The sequence below is a fragment of the Micrasema longulum genome, unplaced genomic scaffold (assembly GCF_059751315.1).
Source record: "Micrasema longulum isolate JH-2025_06_02 unplaced genomic scaffold, ASM5975131v1 h1tg000252l, whole genome shotgun sequence".
NCBI lineage: Eukaryota > Metazoa > Arthropoda > Insecta > Trichoptera > Brachycentridae > Micrasema > Micrasema longulum.
In genome coordinates, this window is record NW_028277457.1 from 195,024 (window position 1) to 215,665 (window position 20,642).

The 20,642-nt window shown below is 31.2% G+C and overlaps 1 protein-coding gene across 2 annotated transcripts in view; it reads right to left on the reverse strand.

Moving 5' to 3' along the window:
* LOC148283212 (uncharacterized) overlaps nucleotides 1-20,642 on the reverse strand; it is a 429,005-nt gene that overhangs the window by 194,808 nt on the left and 213,555 nt on the right. The window lies entirely within an intron of this gene.

Consider the following 20,642-nt stretch of genomic DNA (forward strand, 5'->3'; position numbering starts at 1 on the left):
AAATAGGGATTTATTCAGCAATAATTTAAATCAGAATTGCAATAGATCCGATAGTATACTGTCAGTTCCACGATGCAAAACTAAGTTTGCACAGAGGCACATTAATTATTTATAAAAATTACAGGTAAATGTAAATTTAATGACATGATATTAATAGCAATAAAACATTAATTGAAAGTAAACAGTATGTGAAAAAAGCAAAGTAAAATAATGAAATTATCGGCAAAAAAAATTACATAATGGTTAAGTATGGTTGATTAAGACAATTAGACTTAATCTTGTGCAAAATCCCTCGTTGCGTCAGAGGTGGTTTGTTATAAGAATTGTGGAATTTATTTGGTATCCACTGATTTGATACCAGCAGCGTATTATTACTGCACTACTGGAGTTTTAGAACAAACTATTTCAGTAGTGGTATACCGGAGGACTCCAATGTTGTGAGCATGAATAGAATCTGAATATATGAAAAAAAATTACATCCATAACACAATTTTGCAAAAAACGTGACTTCCAGCCTTTCAGCTTTAAGGTACAGAATTATTCTCACAATGTCTTAATTTTGCAATTTTATAATGTTGACAAATACCAACTCATGCACTTTGGTTTTTCAAGACAATGTTGATACAAAATCACATATACACACACCCTCACCCTCCTTTCACATCCTCATACATACACTTATACACTCATACACGCACACAAACCCTCTCACATACACACACACACCCTCTCACACACTCACCCACCCTCTCTTTCTCACACACAAACAAATTATTTTGCTATGCCTACTTGTTTATGTGTAATTTGTTTTTGTGCATATCTGTTTTTGGAATAATTTTATGTTTTTTCTTCTGTACATTTTCTGATGACACAAATGAAACAAATTCCATATTTTATTGTTGAAGTCAGCGCAATAGTGACGTCTCGCCAGAAAATTTTGCCATCGATCGACAATGTCGACTTTATATTAACTATATAATAATATTGTGTGTTCATTTTAAGGAGTTCGCCATACGATTGGCTCTCCCTTCTTAGTGATGTGTAGCTATAGGTCGACCAGCCTTCCTTGGCAGTTTGGTAAGGACGCTAGTATAGGATAGACAATGTTGTCAGGTGTAGACATAATTGCTAGTGAGATGTTTTTGTTTATTTAATTTTCTCAGCAAAAATATTTAACAGTGACAATATGAATTTAAATATTAAATAAGCATGGTCTATTCATAATCGAATTCAAGAAATATTGTATGGTTTTTTTATAGAATTTGATTATGCCACGTCTTTTTCGGTCTTTCTCGCTTTCTGCATCCATCAATATTAACATTGTTAATCCTTTTAGCCGTTCTCTTGCCATCCATTCTTTCCACATGTCCAAAACTACAACTTTTTAATATTTTTAATTCCCGTTCACTATTGTATTATTCTTACATAGTAAAGTAGTTTATTAATAAATATGAATCGAATTACAAAGACAAGCGTTGTAAAATAAAACAATGTACTGCTTTATAAAAAAGTACATTATATGTACTAGAGAAAGTTTAAACATTAAAAAAATAATTCAATAAAAGTGTTAAAACCTGACAAAACAGAACAATATGAAATTATTAATACTAACCAAATAGAAATATATATATTTTTAAATAAAACAAACACAAAAATACAATGCAAATCTTGCTTACGAAAATATAAAAATACTTTCAAACTTAATTTAATAGAAACTGAATAATCCTTTTTAAAAATGAAATAAAAAATAAAACAAAAATGTTAAAGGCAAATATAGATATTTTTCCGAAAAAAAGTCACCAATTAAGGGTAATTAAAATAACTATCCTGGCAGCACTCAGTTAAATAATTAAATAATAAAGCTGTAATGGCGGCAGCTCGTCTTATCGAAATTTCAAAGGCGATTAATGGCCCTTTTTTCAACTTTTCCGCTTCACAATATTGTAAAACTACATAAGGAATTGTTCTTACATCCCCACGCACTACTTTTGATAATCGCGGCATATTATTTAATGAATAAAAGGAAGTAAATATAGAAATCACGCCCACTGTTCCACCCCAAACGACCGCTTGCAACTAAGTTGCGGCAAGGGGGAGGGTGTAAAGCTAGGGTTTCCTAGGACAGCGGTGACCGTATCTTAACGGCCGTAGTGAGCGGTGATGCAGTGAACAGCCGTCGTAACGGTGACTAGACAGTGGTTTTATTTTTTACCGGTGTTATCAACACCAATTTTCTAGGAAACCACTTTCTGGTCTCCGTTACGACGACTGTCCACCGCATCACCGTTCACTACGGCCGTTAAGATACGGGCACCGCTGTCCTAGGAAACCCTAGCTTAAGGGATTTTAGTTGTAAAATTAGTCAACTGCCACGTAAGGCTGGTTGACCTCTAGTACACATTGCATCTAATTGCTTTAATATCTGCATAAATATAATAAATTATGGGTTGCGATTTTCGGTATTTCTTTGTTAAACGTTTATTTTTCAGTAAAAACTTTTTTTATTAAAAATAATTAATGCTTATTGGAAACATAAAAATTATTTTATTAAAAATCAGAGATAAATCACCCATACAAAAAAAGTTTACGAATTTGTCTCATGTTGCAAGCATAAAAAAAAAAAAACTAATTTATAATTATTTCCCGTACTCTTTACGTCTCACTCTCGATAACACAGGTATATACGGGATTGAGAGAGATAATTTCACGCGTCACACGAAGGAACAGCAAAGTTTCTAGTACTTCTTCCAGACGCCCGTAGCACCCAAACTTTCATCAGGGGCGGTTCTTTCGCGCGCGCTGAGAGCATGAACTAATGATTTTTTCATGTTTTTAGCAATAAGAAAAAAAAAATATCACTTTCGACTTTGACTATAAATAATTTACGCAATTGCCTATGAATATAACATTTAATCGATTAAAAATCTCTAATTTGGTGTGCAATGACTACAAAGCACCGTAGCAGAAAGGTTAATTACATTAAGTTGACGATGATTTTGTCGTCTAACTTTTTTGTGCGTCGATTAAAAATAGTTAACTTTAAAAAAATAAATATCCATATATCCGCTATGGTCACTTAAAACAAGGTATGTTCGCAAATTAGTGCTTAACTTTGTTTCTTTTTTTCTCCAACAAATTAATGGATTTCTAAACATAGGCAGAATGTTAAATGTTATTAAGTGTGTAAAATGGCCACTTCAACCTCCCAATGACTCTGTAAATGAATCATAAGCGCTGTAAATGCCTTCCATATTCCCTTCTTAAAAATGTTTTCCATCTGTGTTGCAATAAATTAAGGTTTTCGATTATATTCGTAAATTGGTTGTGCACATCACTAGTACGAGGGGGGATATTTTATTCAAAACAGGGAAAGCGGGGCACGATGTGAACTGGGGACAGTTGTGACACAAGTGACAGCTGTCACACGGGAAGGTATTCTGCAATTTTAGATACCACGGTTAGAAAATTTCTATCCAAAACTTTTATTTGTTGAAAATTGTGTTCCGTTGAAATGTTAGACATAGTTAAAATTAAATTCAGGAAAGTTTTCACATAAAACATTACTCAGTAACATTAGAAAAACCATACCAATCTGATGATGTCACGAGAGCAATGAAACTGGTTACTGGACTACCAAACTCTGTAGATTTAAGTGTCAAAACGAAAATTTACTATACATATATTACAACAGACATAAACGACATTTTAGAGAAGGTAATATAGAAGTTTAGGCATCCACAAGGCTTACGACCTGTAAGTGGCAGGTTTAAGTGGCCACTTTACACACTGCATAACATTCGCCATTCAACCCATATTTGAACATCTATATTCCTTCAATTCTTTCATTTGTTGATGTTTGTGAAGTTAAAGAGATGAAACATTTATTTATGCGGGTGAGATTCATCTAATTGAATCATTTCACCTTTATACTAGGTTCCTCAAAAATTCCTCAAAAAGGCCTCAAAATTTTTGAATATCTAAACTTCTTAGGTCATATCCCTGTAGATGCCTAGACTTCTATATTACCTTCTCTAAAATTTCCTTCATCTCTGTTGTAATATGTTAATATTAACAGCTCCCCATAGAGTTGAATCCAGTCTTTGTCTAAAAAATTTGGACGACCTCAAAATACTGATATATTTTTTTAGATAAATTTCATCTTTATCATTCTCTTTCTTCACCTAATGATGCATAGGGCACTGCATTGGTACACTAATTGTCAGCGTATCTAGAGCATTAAAAAAAGAAATTAAGATGATCAGTCTTACGCTTCAGGTAGCAGTTAAAAATTCCCGGCAGTTTACTTTCAGAGAATCACTTACTTACCCCCCGGACCCGGAGACATAGTTGTCGATGGAAATACCAACCAGCGGCCCCTGTTGTTTTAATTAAACTTAAATACATATAATTCAAATACATTTGTAGGTATAGGTTGTTGAGGGTTAGTCGGAGTTACTACCCCAGTTAGAGATTGACAGAGAAGACAGGAGGTTGCTGTTTGATGTTTATTTATTACATGGCGAATAAATAATGAATTATGTCGGGCGAGTGTTACGGCGATGATGGGTTGAAGAGACTGCACTTGCACTACATGCTGGAACCGAGTGAACTGCACTGATCTTGTTGCGCTGATTAACTGAACGGGCTGACTGTTGTTGGCTGCGTCCTGTGGTCTCTTTATAGACGACGTTCCTTTGTAGTTCATTTCTTCATGGTAGGGACGATGTGAATGTACTGCAGAACGATGCCCTTCGATTTCATGAGCAATACTCATAAAGTTGCATTTTACGAATGTATTGGATTCGATGGAAAATGATGACATCGCATCGTCGATCATTAGCCTACTACAGATGAACTAATTTACCACGTGTGTGTCATCGACTATGGACTATGGACTCTATACATTTTCATTATAAAACTCCATGAAATTATACAATTTACACCAGTTTTTATTATATATAATCAAACAAAACTTATATTCTTATAATTGTTATTACTTTATACTTAAATTATTTTAATTTTAATTATTTTATTTATATAATTATATAAAATCGTGATTTACAACCCCTGCTTGCACTTGTATATAACATAGATATTTGTTCAGTCTCCCACCAGTCTGACGATGTCGGTCACGACGAAACCCGGTCACTGGTAATTTTTTTTAAATAAAAGTGGAATAAAACTATACACGCATTTTTATTATTATAATTTAAATACATTGAATTTCTTTTTAAAGTTACCAAACCGGTCACTGGCTATTCCAAGTTTATAGAATAAAGTATTTATCGTCATTTATTTTTTATAATAAAGTATGTAGTAGAAATCGAACCAAAATAACAGTAAACTATGTAGCAAAGACAAACAAAGGTAATCAAAGGATGCTGTTCAATATATTCATAAACATGATTGACATATAAAACGAGCCAACCCATGCCAATTCATCTTCATTGTACTTTGTGATAACGACAAAAATATCTACAAAAAGCCGGAAGATCTATTACAAAGAATTCCGAGTTGTGTGACGAATTAACTCATTTACACATTCTAGACATTGGGTTATAAAAACAAAAGTTGCTCTTATGTAGTATATTTGATAAATGGCAGATTTTAATTTCGATTGGGAACATGAAAATAAATTGATTGCATCAGAGATGGGATATTACTTATGGCATTAAGTATTTTAAAATGCATATAAGGTCCATTTCCGTCATACGTTACTCCAATGAAGACAGATTGAGAGATTGCTCCGTTTAAAAATAGGAATAGTTACCTCTTTGCAAACCGAGCCACCGTGGCATTTTTATTAGAAAACAGTGCTGGATAGACTCGATATTCATTAGGTAGTTTTGGTTTTTCGCTCTCCAGTAAAATTTAGAATTTCTGGCTTACCTGTTTTATTTGTGTATATTTTGGTATACGCGTGTAAAAGCCCTAGGGGCGCTTGAGAATAAAAGAAAATACACCTGGATCACAAAAATATTAAATTCAGCATACAACTTAAGCGAATAAATCTTTTATCTCCGTCTAAGCGTCAAATGTTTTTACCGAGAACACAAGAGACCGTAGAAACTTTTTCCAGACGAAAGTTACAAATTATTTTCGTGAAATTCTAGTCCACGGCTAATCTTTAACGAGAAAGGTCAGTCTTGGCGAGAGGGGAGTTATTCGCGGACGTTTGAAAAAGTGATTGGAAGACTTTTCGAACGAAAAATTGATTGTGTCATTTTGTGATCAATCGTTCTAACTGCGTACAGTAATAATCCAACTATCCGCGTCAATGAGTGCCAGGCGTTATCCGGATATTCAGAAAACCGGATACAAGGATTAATTTTTTTTTGTGTTTATTTTTATTTAAGAAGGTAAACATGAACAGAAAAAAATTAAGAAAAAATAATGAAACCCACTAAACCGCGAAGCCAACTGTCAGCAGGTTTCTTATTTTTCCTTTAGAAAGAAAAACGTCAAAGAAATTATATAAATTTAAAAAGTAGCATAATGTTTAAAATGCATATTTAAGAACCAAAATTTATTTACAAGTAATTAAAATAGAGCAAGTCAAAGAAGGAATCGTGTGTTCGAAATACCACATTGTAAAACGTGGCCAGCACAGAGACATGCAAATTTTTTTCCAAAAATTTTTCATTCCTTTTTTACTGATAATATTTCATTGATCCCAAACTGTCAAAATTTTCCTTCTTTTAAACAACACGCACTATCTGGATTCAAGCTAAAGATATGAACTCTTTTTTTCTATGATATATTTTGTTGCTTTTTAATAAGAAGGAATATTTTTATGTTTTTAAATATTTATTTCCTTTTTTAATTACTATAAACAAAATAAATTACCCTGTACAGATTATTTTCTTTTCTCTTTATGTTACCCAAAAATTTTTATTTTTTTATTTTATTTAATGCACAAAATACACAATTTTACATAGACACAATTATATGTTTTTTTATGTCCCGACTTGTTAGAAAATTCCGTGTTAAGTCGGGACTCTTCGATATATATATCAAAAATATTTATTGACGTATTAAAACAATGTACAGGTAATCAAAAAAAAATATGCAAAATAATCAAAACAATATACAAATTGTACAAAATAATAAAAATTTATAAAACATGTGGAAAATGGAATCAAAAGTTATATAATAATACGTATGACAGTGATGACATACGCATATACGATATACGTATATGGATAATGATGAAAACAGCAGCGATGTTATGCATTTAAAACAAGTTGCATTTAAAACATGCATTTAAAACAGTTTATTTATTATAGGAGCAAAAATTCATAAATATTTCTTGTATACCCACAAACAGGCCATGCCGTTGTGCGTTTTTTTTGTTTACTATTTTTGTTATTAATATGTATTTCATTTCTATGTAATTATCCTTTATTTTTTAATACTCTGTTTAACCTCTTATGTATACTTAAAAAAAAACGAAAAAAAAAATAAAAATATACAAACATTATTAAAAACAAAAAGCATTCCTTTTTTTCAAACAAAATGTATTTACAAAAAATTTAATAGTTTACTTTACATAAAATAATAATCAATGTAAAGCAATGTATTATAATTAAGTATTATCAAATAGGCTCGAATGTTGTTTTTTTTTGTTTTTTAAATGAGAAACCCACGTAGCATTTTCTTTAGAGGCTTTTCAGCAGCTGGAAAATAGGATATGGAAGGTAGTTATGAAAAATAAACTCCAACACCCAGAACAATAGAGAAAAAATCTTTCACGGATTTTTTTCTAGCAACCGGTAGGAATCGAATCCGTGACGCTAGTTTCACAGTTAGCTGAATTACCAACTGCGACACGGTGCTTTTCAATAAGTATGAAAATCAAATTAGCTTAAAAGAGGAAACGCGGTCAGACTTTTATTTTATTTTATTTCATTAACATAAACGGCAAATCTGCCTTTACAAACATTAATAATACTAACATTGTTGGCTTGATATATATATATATTTTTTTAAAAACATAAATTTCCTTAAACCCAAGATTTATTTTTTAAAAATAAACCTAGAAATTAAACAAGATTTATATTTAAAAATTAACCTAAAAACTATTCAGCATATTCAGTAGAAAGTTTAAATAATAAAACATTAAACTTTTCACAATACAAACGAATTTTCATATTTTCTCTATCGGTTATGGCATTAGAGCAATGATATTTTGACGCAATATAGATATTTTCAACGGGGAAGCTTAGTGTTTTTTTATTAATTTATTTTATTTATTTATTTGTTTACACACATAAGTTTATTGTACATTATTTGAGACATTAAGTCCCAACTCCATGGGACTAAAAGTCGCGTGTTGAGATGGGACTAGCAATTAATTGACACAGACTCATAAGTATATCACCACAAATATAGGATCAGAAACATAAAAAATAAGTTTAAAAAAATATTTTCTTTTAAAAATACATATATTTATGGCACATCAATATGGTAAACAGTAAACTCAAGCATTCTTAAAATCATCAAGGAGTTTCCTACTGAAATCCCTCCGACCAATGAAAATCCAGTCCTCAACTCATTTCTTGAAAATAATTGTTGTCCCTGAGAGCTTAATACGTTCTTTCAAAATATTGAACACTCTCGGTGCGATAAATGAGAGATGTCTCTGAACAAAAGTCGTACGGGTTTTGAGTATGACATAATTCATGCTCTGGGAAAACCTCGAACGGACATTTTGTTGAGACCTCTCCTTATTGTTCGACCAAAAGTGTGCAAGTGCTTCTTTTAGGTACAGTTGTCTCATATCCAGCACCATTATGTATTGGAACAGCTGTTTTGAGGGAGTTGTAAATAGACCATTGTATATTTTTTTTAGTGGAGATAAACTCTTTATTTAACGGCCATTAGATTAGGAGTGTCCAATTACTACAGAATGTCCAATTACTATGGCACTCACCCTACAACAGAATTTGCAGGAAATACAGCGATAAGCGAATAATTGAATAATCAAATTAATACAGAAATCGTTTTGTGTATTTCGTTTATTATTTCGTATAAATATTCATCGAAATGAAATAGGCGTTCTTATTTCCGGATCATTCAAAACATCATTCGATTACGGCTTAATATCGACTATAATAGATGAATTATCATGTTTAGTATATTCGTTGTTAGTAGATCAAGGGTGCGACCCATTTCTTGTTCCACCCTTAACCAACCCACCCTGCTGTCATACTACCCCCGAGATAAATTCCTACGCACGAAATATACATTTATATATATGATCACCCGTTTATAGGGGTGCTGGATTCCAGCAACAATATTTTAATGTATTTTTTAGAGATTGCGCAGTAAAACACCATGTTCATTATTATAAAAAATTAGAGCATTAATCTGTTTCATCAACGTAATTCCTTTTTCTGTACTCAGTGGTCTATAGGACACCGCATTGGTTGACCAAACGCAGTGTATTTGAATCATCTGTTACATGACGGTAAGGTGGTCAGTCCTACACTTCAAGCGCCAAAAACCATTTAAAAAAAAATTGAATGACGATAAGTCCGTCTCGGGTAGTGGTAAGGCGTTTGCGTACAATTCTTGAGGCCTTGGGTCGTGATTACAATCGGAAGTGAAGGACGTCATATCTTCACTATGACGGTATAGTTAAAGATAAATTATCTCGAGCGATCATAAAGATACACTATCAACCCATTATCTTCAAGTTTTGATGTAAGTACATCGGTATGTACCGAGGACTCAATTACCCGCGGTACATATTACGCATCAAAATTTTCAAAAAATTTGTTCCACCGAGCAACTTTTTCTTGATTTGCGTTTAATTTTTATTTTTAATCGTTTTGAAGAGAACACTAATAACAAAAATATTTTTAGTTTGTCCAAATTTTTGTAGACAAAGACTGGATTAATCTCCTAAGGAACATGTTAATATTAACATTTTTATTTATTTGGATAACCAACATCTATAATTATCTTATATATATATATATATATATATAACAAAACAAATTACAAATAAGCCAATTACAGGTTTTCACAAGTAGCATCACAGTAAGTTTAAAAAGATTCTCGAACATAAAATGAATAGTAATTAAATGTAATTTTAAAAGAAAAGAAAAAATACTACGAATTATTTCGAAAGCAAACGCCGTACGTCATTAAGATTATTTGCAAATAAATTTATGTTAAATGATTTATTTATTACATTAAAATTATTAAAAGTTCGCCATAAATAAGAATTTTGCCTATAATTAGATGAAACAAGAGGTATGTGAAGAAGAGGGTTATTTCTTAAAACTTTGGAAGGAACATTGATAGAAAGTTTGCAAAGTAGTTCAGGACAGTCAATTGAACCAGAGGCAATTTTAAGTAAATAAATTATATCCGCTATTTCACGACGTTTTTGCAGAGGCAATAGGTGATGTTTTTTATACATATGAATATACTGGTCGGATTTAAACTTAAGTTTCAACCGGAAACACATGAACTTTACGATTTTTTTTTGAATATTTTCAATGCGTGATATCTGCACATTGTACATAGGATTCCATATTTGTGATGCATATTCTAAGTTGCTTCGCACTAATGTACAGTAAAGGATTTTAAGTGTCTTTGCCATAGTGAACGACGTAGAGCTACGCATAACAAAGCCAAGCGCACGCGATGTCTTTTTTATGATGCTGTCAACATGGGCGAAGTCTAGGCGTCTACAGGGCTTATGACCTATCATTGGCTGGTTCATCAACTGATGAAAGAATTGAAAGAAAATAGATGTTCAAGTATGGGCAGAATGCTAAATGCACACAGTGTGTTAAGTGGTCACTCAAACCAGCCAATGGTAGGTCTTAAGCCCCGTGGATTCCTAGACTTCTATATTCTCTACTTTAAAATGTTTTTCATCTCTTTTATAATATCGCACATTGAGTAGAAGACTGTTGTTACTCAAAATTTATAGATTTTTTGTTATGGACACAGTCAAAACGTGAATTTCGTTCTGCTCATTTGACTAAAACTGTCGTAATTCTATCACAAATGCACGAGAAGTTATGCCAATTACCTCACTTTTGTATATTCATTTTTTTCATTACATATTCTATATTTATTAAAAATTTATTACATTTTCATTAAATCCTGATGTATCTACTACAAATACATTATAAAAAAATACTGAAAAACATTTAACTTTTTCTTAGAAGTATAATAATATGTATCGTGAAACTGAATGCTGTCCCGTAAAATCAGTAATTTTGAGTTACAACAGTCTTCTACTCAATGTGCGATATGTCAATATTAGCAGCTTCTTAGCGGATTGAATCCAGTCCTTGTCTACAAAAATTTGGACCAACTCAAAACATTGCGTGTTATTTTTTTGTCGACAAGGACTGGACATCTAGGGAGTTATTAATTGATATATTACAACATAAATGAAAAACATTTCAGACAAGATAATATGGAAGTCTAGGCATTAACAGGTCTTATGATCCGCCGTTCGCTGATTTAAGTGGCCATTTTATATCCATATTTTTTTAATTCTTCAAGCTAGATTTATGTGAAGTTTTGTAATGTTCAAACATAATATTTTGCTAATGTGATGCTTTACATCATAAAATAAGCGTCATCCTCGGAGAACTACTGGTTAAACCTGAGGATGCTAAGGAGCTCGCCCCCTACTTAATACCCCGATGCTTTACGGATCTAGGCTTGGAGGGGGAGATTTTGAAAAATGAGAATTCTCGCCTTCCACATAGTACCCAGGCTCTGTAAAGATCAGGGTCTGTATTCCAGTGGGAAGATAAAATTTATTTTAAATTTTTTTCTACATAGCAAAAATAAGTTTTCTGCAAGGAAAATATAATGTGATTACAATTTAATTCTTTAAATGTGTTTTTCTTTTTTTATTTACCATGTTTTTTTCTTTACATTTTTCCAAACTTGTATATTCGTTACAAATACAAAATAAACCATTAAATAAACACAAAAAAAATCCCACAAAGCCACGCCCGTGCGTGAATATACATTTTACGTTTAATTTCAATAAAGGCTGGAAGAATAGACGACAGCCATCAAATAATAATAGATGTGGTGTTATTAAATTTGTTCAATTATAAGTAACCAACAAAGACACTTTAAATTTTCATAAAAATATATAAATTTTCGTGCATAATTTTATTTTATACCGTCTCGATATATACCGATAAAGCGTTCATAATCGCGGCCCTGGGCTTGGAGGGCGAGAACAATTCACGAAAAAACGTCATAATAGATCTACACGGGTCACTGTGACGTCAGGAGCTTATAAAACAAGACCTCCACCTTAAATAATAAGAATGACGATCAAACATTGACAGAATGTTAACATACTACAACAGAGATGAAGAACATTTAAGAGAAGGTAATATAGAAGTCTAGGCATCTACAGGGCTTATGACCTGTCAATGGCTAGTTTAAGTGGCCACTTTACACACTATGTAACATTCACCATTCTGCCTATATTTAAACATCTATATTCCTTAATTTTTTTCATCTGTTGATGTTTGTGAAGTTAAAGAGCTGAAACCTTTATTTATGCGGGTAAGATTCATCTAATTGAATTATTTCACCTACATACTAGGCAACTTTAACTTTAACTAAACAAACATCAACAGATGAAAGAATTGAAGGAATATAGATGTTTAAATTTTGTTTGAGGGAGCTTCATCACATACTTAGTGGACTCCTTGATAGTCCGGCTCTTTTGTCGGAGTTATCATTAACTTTGCTACCGCACCCGTCACACGTCGAGCTCTCTATTTCATCTGCCAGCAGTTCGTACGAACTTTGCCCAGAACTCTCCACTTTTGTTAGTGAATATAATTTGAGCTTTCCCCTTATTGATCCGTTTGATTGTAAAAAAATAACATTTAAAATGTGCGTCTTAAAACATACTTTTTTGTCTTATACTTAGTTTCAATAATAAAGTCTTATTTTATCTTATTTTATTTTATTTTATTATATTTTATCTCTAATTCTTAATATTTTAAATATATTTATATTTTCGACACTTGACACTTGTGCAATATTTACACACATGTCCACCCTCATTCCAATATAACACCCACCCTCTCACTCACTTACACTCACACAAACACACTAGTATGTATTGTACGTGTACTTAATGTATTTCTGTGGATATCTGTCATTGGTTTTATTCTCTGTATATTTTATTTGTTGTATTTTTGTTACACGTATTACTGTTGATATCCCAAATAAATAATAAAAAATATAGGCAGAATAGTGAATGTTACACAGTGTGTAAAGTGGCCACTTAAACTAGCCATTGACAGGTCATAAGCCCTGTAGATGCCTAGACTTCTATATTACCTTCTCTTAAATGTTCTTCATCTCTGTTCTAGTATGTTAATATAAACAGATCCCCAGGGAGTTGAATCCGGTCCTTGTCTACAAAAATTTGGACAAACTCAAAATATTGTTGATTGACAGAATGGTATTATTATTATTATTATGGATAATTCATATTGGTAAATATTTCACAGCGTATAAAATAGCCACAAAAAAAGGAATGAAACTTTTTGTTTATATTTTGTAAACATCTACGCCATAGATTTCATAATGTATTCGAGATTTTATATACCCACGCACAGGTCATACATTTGTGGGTTATTTTTCATTTTTTAAATTGATATTAATAAAAAAATGTACCAAAATGTGAACAAAGTATTGTGAAAAAATATTTTTTAAACCAGCAAATGGTAGGTCATAAGCCCTGTAAATACAAAGTTTTTTTTTAAATTACCTTATCTTAAATGTTTTTATCTCTGTTGTAATATAATTAAATTAACAATGTATAATACTATTGACTGTGAAAAATGTGTAGTAATCAGACAATTTAAATCAGTTGATGAAAAACCTAATGAACACCTACATTTTAATAATGGGAAAATTAGTCTTTTGCAATTAAAATTTAACTCACGTAATCAATTGAATTGATTCTTAAACGCGTTATTTTCAAACAGTTCTTATTTTCCAATAATGAATCGTGAAGTGTTAAAAGGAAAATGACGAAATAATTGCCAAAAAGAAGTGACATTTGACAAAAAAGTGACTAATTGTTTAACTTAATCAGTAAAACAATTGAACATAAAAAAAACAATTGACGTCCATGTAATAAATTGTCGGAACCGTGAAAACGCTATAAGCCTCGAGTCAAAAAGGTCACTGACTGCTTTCCTTTGTGAAATTGGTCATTGAGAGTACAAGAGGTTGATGATAGTAAAATATTGGCAGCGTGCTCAGAAAATCGTGTTTGATTTGCCCTCCGCGCCTTGTTTTACCTGCTCTATGGGCCTCTGTTGATAAGTATCCCGTACACCCAACTTTATCGGCCTATTATGCTGTACGGATCATTCTGAATGAAGTAAAGAAGAATCTGTCACTTAAAATAATGCTACCTAAATACACAAAATGAACTATTTTTCGATTTAAGCATTTATTTGAATACCCGTTCTTACAGTTTTAGCTTACTGCAATAAAATAACTGGGAAAGCAATTTGCCAAATTTTAATAGACAAAAATTACCCTGATTTAGTGTTGACGCCATGATAATAAGGCTCAAATTCCTTTGCGCGAGTATAAATACAGACGCAATCAATCAATTCTGGAGTAATAATTATAAACAAGTTTATAATGGGTTTTTTATTATATTAATAAAACACGAGTGATACTTTAATCCACAAATTTGGAATATCCAGTGACCGGTTTCATCGCTTTCGCGACATCTTCGAGACTGGTATCTTTATTAAAAAGTTAAATGTATTTCTACAATGAACTTCCATCAAGAACTTTCACTTACAAACTTAAATGTTTTATAATGGGTTTATTAAATTATTTTTTTTAGTTCTATAGTTTAACTATTTGTCTAAAAATCAGATCGCTATTGGAACTCCGAATCATATATTGATGAGAAAGTGTATATCTCTGTTAGTGTGAATGGCCACCACTTGCCTCAATTAATATTTCTGCCATATCAAGTACTGCAAATTCTTGAATTTTTTTAAAAGCATTAAAATATTTTTAAATTTCAAATAATTCAACAACGTTTGAGTATGTCTAAATGCTTGCAGACTGGCTGGATTGACTCCCTAGGCAGTTATTCATATTTAAATTTATTTCAACAGAGAGGGAAAACATTGTTGATAAGGGAATATGGATGTCTAGGCAATTACAAGGCTTATGACCTGTCATTGACTGGTTTAAGTGGCCACTTTACACACCGTGTAACATTCACCATGCTGCCCATGTTTAAACATCCACATTTCCTCAAGTCTTTTAATGTATTTTTTGTCTCTTTATAATACACGTCTTAAATTTTAATTTGTAATGTATGTATTATTTTAAATAATTTAATTTAATTTAACGCCTAGACTTGCCTATTCCCTTTTCAAAAATATTTTCCTTCTCTACAGCAACAAATTTTAATTATTTCATAATTAATAACACTTTTAATTTCTATTGTAAGTACAGCAAAAATAGGGGCTAAATTTCTAAACGTCCGTACCATCTGTAGCTATAAACACGTGTTGTTATCTAGCTGTTTGAAATTATAAAAATTTAACATAATTGGAAATGGGAAACTAGATATCCCAACCGCCTATGTGCTTTGTAGCTGCAAGTCATGTTGGGATGTTTAATAATAATAATAATCAATTTCGTATTTTTTTTATAGCGCCGTTTTCGTTAGTAATCTCTTCAAGGGAACTGTACATTATACTTAATCAATTTAAAAAAAAGGTTTTTCTTCAGGGTATCTCTTAATTACTATTTACTAACATACAAACTTTACTTTTTTTTTTAAATGTGCGAGTGCCTGGTCGAGTTACCCGATGTAATACTCTGTTCTACTGCGGTCCATCATCGACCAATTACAGCGCGAATTCACCAGTCATGCGGATGCATGTACTCGCGAACCAATATGCTAACAACATCGATGTCTTTAACGTGAGTCTTGAAAATTTTGAATATCAATGTATATGTTTATGTATTAAAAAAAAAGAATATTTGTAAATATAGATATATATAAAATAGAATTTATAACTTTTTTTATATTTTTTTATTTTATTTATTTTTCAAAAATATTTACAAAAAATTCTTAAATTAAAGTCCTGCTGAGTTGCATACATACAACTCGTCAGCAGGTTCTTATAAATTACATTAATTATTTACACTTAGCCTACATTAACAATAATTTTACTTGAAAAACAATTACAGATTACATTTTGAAAAATTAAAAACTATCACTAATACAAAAAACTTTTTTCTAATAACCATAATTTGAGCAAACGTCGTAATAAGTAAAATAACTAAGTAATATTCTCATGGATGTTTATGTGTGTATTTGTATGTTCATATGTATGTATGTATGTATGTATGTATGTATGTGTATATATTGTATATATGTGTATATATGTATGTGTGGATATGTATGTGTGCATGTACGGGTATAAATATGTATGGATATGGATGAGGATGATATAAAGATATAGACTTACATATGGATATAGATATAGATATAGATATGTTAATAAAGAATGTTTTTAATAAAATGCTTTGTGCCTATTAAATATGTACACACTTCTGTTTAAAATTTTGGTACTCCGGTTCTGTATTTATTTATTTTTTATCTTAAAATTGCGTTATCATTCACTTATTTTTTTTTCATCTTCTAAATATTTTTTTTGAAAGCATAAATTACATGTACTTTTTTTCGCTCCCTATATCTAAGTAAGTAGTAATTATAATTATAAAACCATGTATCATACGATTAATTGTAAAGGATCTTTACCGACAAGCCATATTCATTGGCTTGGTGAGTCCTGTAAAAAAATAATAATTTTAAAATGTTTTAAAATAACTAAAATGTAATATTGTATGTAAATAATAAATAAAAAAATAAAAATAAATAAAAAATGTTCCATATCAAATAGAACTTAATATTCTGTTCATATTGTATTTTATAACATTATGTACCTAGCTGCTTTAAACCTTTAACTTCATTTCTTTAGCTTTTTTTTTTAAACCAACTTAACTTCTAAACACAGTTCTGTATTTTATCACTTAAATAGTATTTTTTTTAAATTTAAGTTGTTTATATACTCATCTCCTTTTTTTATACCAACTTTACTTCTAAACACTCTTTTATCTTTTGTTGCTTTATATTGTATTTTTAAAATTTAATGTCGTTTATATACTCTTATTTTATATAACTTTCATGTATGTTAAAGCCTTATGGGCGTGAAAAAATTAATAAAATAAAATAAAATAAATAAATAAAAATAAATCATGTGATACACACAATATGGTACTTCTAAAAATTACATCTAAAAAGTAGCATTTTTCAAGTCAGGAAACGATTTTACAAATAAAGTGGTTTTTATTTTTTTTTTCTTAAAAGGGATTCTGTTGCACAATTTCGAACTTCTGGAGGTAGAGCATTCCACGCCAAAGATACAGATTTTTTACAAAAATGGCGCTAGATAAATGATCCTTCATAAATTTGATACACCCCTATTTGTGACAGGGGCAGATAAGTGGGAGGCTGCGCTAATCAATACACATGTATCTAGGGAGCCTTCCCAACTGGAACAAAGACGCGATCAATTGCTATCTGACTGATTAGATCAATTTGTGGAACAATACTGATCCATTTCCACTAATTTCCACACTAACGATAATCTCCGCATTAATTTTCCGCCAACTTTACGCCATCTCATGTTAAGCACCACTTCAAACATCTTGGGCAAACCGTAATCTCACGAGCGAGTAATTTTCCCAAATAAGAAGCCGTCGTCATAATTGATTCTCTAATCAATTTATTCAGATAATTTTATTAATCTTAAAGAGGTGGCGTTAGTCATTAAGCTTGTTGTCGTTCTTATTTTAGACCCAGAGAACTTTTTACAAATGCAGATTTTTTTGCATTGGTGTCATGCCTGAACATCACGCAATATACACGACTGACAACAGAGGGCGCTGTCAAAACGCTATAATAGGAGAACAAGAAAAATAAAGAAACTATCACGCCGTTTCCCCATAAGAAACGCTTATCAGTTCATGGTTTACCTCTTCGTTCTCATTCTCAAGGCACTCTATTAATTCCCATCCACAATTCCTTTTTCTTCTCTAACTCATATAGTGTCGACTGTGGAATCATCTCCCATCCACCATCAAAGATGTTACTACATTATCTCCGTTTAAATCACGTCTCCTTTCTCTTCCTTAATCTCTCCTTCTTTCCCCATTCCTCTTTTTCCCTTTTCCCACTGAGTAATAGTTTTGATTTAAGATAATTTATAAACAAATACGTTTATTTCTTTTTTTATATATCTTTAGCTTTTTAATCTTTATTTTCTATTGAATGTGTTCTGTAACTTGAATTAAAAATAAAACTTTTATTTTATTGGTTGGTTGGAAGAAATTGTCATTTGGAAAAAAGCCCGCCAATGTACAAATAACATTATGTACAAAAAGTTAAATAAATAAATAAGAAATTAGAAAAATTTACAAATAAAAAAACAGTAATGACTCTGGAGTGCCGCAGGAAAGTACTTTAGAACTTCTCTTGTTAGGAAATAAATAAATTAGGCCTCTACGTTTCTTTCTTGAAAACATACCCGCCTCTTTAAAGATGTGTTATCGATTTTAAAATTTATTTATTTAACACTTTATATACATACAGGGGAGGCATTTTGCCTTAAGGCAATACTTTCTACCTACCCAAACTGTTTTGTTTGAGAAAATTACTAGTACATGGACACTCTAGGTAATTATGCAGAATCTTATAATTTTATACAAAAATTTTAAACAAACATTGATTTAAAAATTTACACTTTACCATGAAAAGAGGAGAGGAGAGGTGATTAGAAGGAAAACAGTACAAGAAAGAAACAACTCAAATATTTAGATAGTGAGATTTTAATCTTGATTTAAATTTAAATAAAAAAGGCCGCACTAAAAATAATGAAAACTGTAAGATCATAAATTACAAAATATAAAAAAAAAAAAAAAAAACAAACAAATATAATTTGAGCGCCTCTAATATTAGTGGGTAGATTATTCCACAATTATGCAGCTACTAATGTAAAAGAGGTGGCAAGAAAATGAGAGCGGTGAAGGTGTATTAAAAGAGTTCTCTTGTTACTAGAGCGAAGAGATAGGCGATGTTGTGATAGGGTTGGAAGAGCTTTCTCAGATAAACATGCGAAGTGGGATTATTCAAAATATTGTGAAGAAGTTATAGAATGTAAATGTTTCTTCTATGTCTGATACTGAGCCAGTGTAGTTGCGTGCGGTATTCGGTTACGTGGTCAAATTTGCGAAGATTGAATATATAACGTACACAAATATTCTGCAATCGTTCCAAATAATCAAGCAGTTTAGAATTAGCATCTGGGTAACAGACATCTGCATAATCAAGAGGTGGTAGAAGTAAGCTCTAGAATAATGTTTGCTTAAGGCTGTAGTCTGGTAAAACGCACGCAAAATGAGAAAATCATGCGATTTTGCCATTATAAAACGAATGTTTTTTTTTTTAAAGCGCAATAATAAAAAAATAAAAAAACATAAATTAGATAAAAACTATAATTCTTAAAGGTAATTTCTGTTAAAAAATATACTTAAAAATTTTATGTAATTATTTAACTAATTTTAGACCGGCAGATTACGCCATTTCAAATTAAGACTAAACTAAGGTATCTTGATCTCAATAAAGAGTCAGTATCGAACTAATTTTTTTGTAATAATTTGAAGATAACAAATTGAACATAAAAGTGGCAGTAGCCAAATAGTTTATTTTTTTTGTTTTTAAAAAGATATACAAGCATTTAAAATCACATACATTTTGGTGACATTTTCTTTTATTTTTACGTAAAATTATGCCTTTGGTAATACTTAAATATATTTTTTTGTTGAAATTCTTTAGTTGAAACCTTTTTTTATGGAATTGTATTCTTTTTTTTTTTTTAAAAGATAATTCTGGTTGTAATATTTAATTTATAACAACGTCTTATTTACGTTTTTACGACCTTCATATCGGTACCGGTTTTGAGCAACAAATTTCAAGATTGAAAGTTAAAGAGCAGTGTGAGATAATGTAAGAAATAGGGCCTTGTTAAGACTTAACCGCAAACATTTGCGTTAAGGGGGTGTTATGGGGTCCATTAAGGTCGAAGTTGGGACATTAACCCGCCACCATCAATCAGCATTATGGGGCACCCCGAGCCGCCGGCTTCCGTTCTGCCCACCTGAGGAACCCTTAACTAATTATTTCACTCGTGCATTATTGCCCATGGCCGACCTTTGGCTTAATACTAGGAGACCAACATTCGTGTTATTATTAATTAATGTACTAAACTAATTGGCAAGTATTAGTAATTTGAAATGTGTTTCCTCGGAGAACAGAGGCGTTCAGGAGGAAACTGACGTAAACACAGCCAGCTCTAACGGAGGGCATTTCATTAATGAAGCGTTAAGTAAAGTGAAAATTATTTAAAACTTTTTAATCAACTTAAGTATGCACAATTCTTGATAAATTAAAGCTTTAAAAAATCAAAATATAAATAAAACACAGAGACATGCATATTATATAAGCCCAAAAG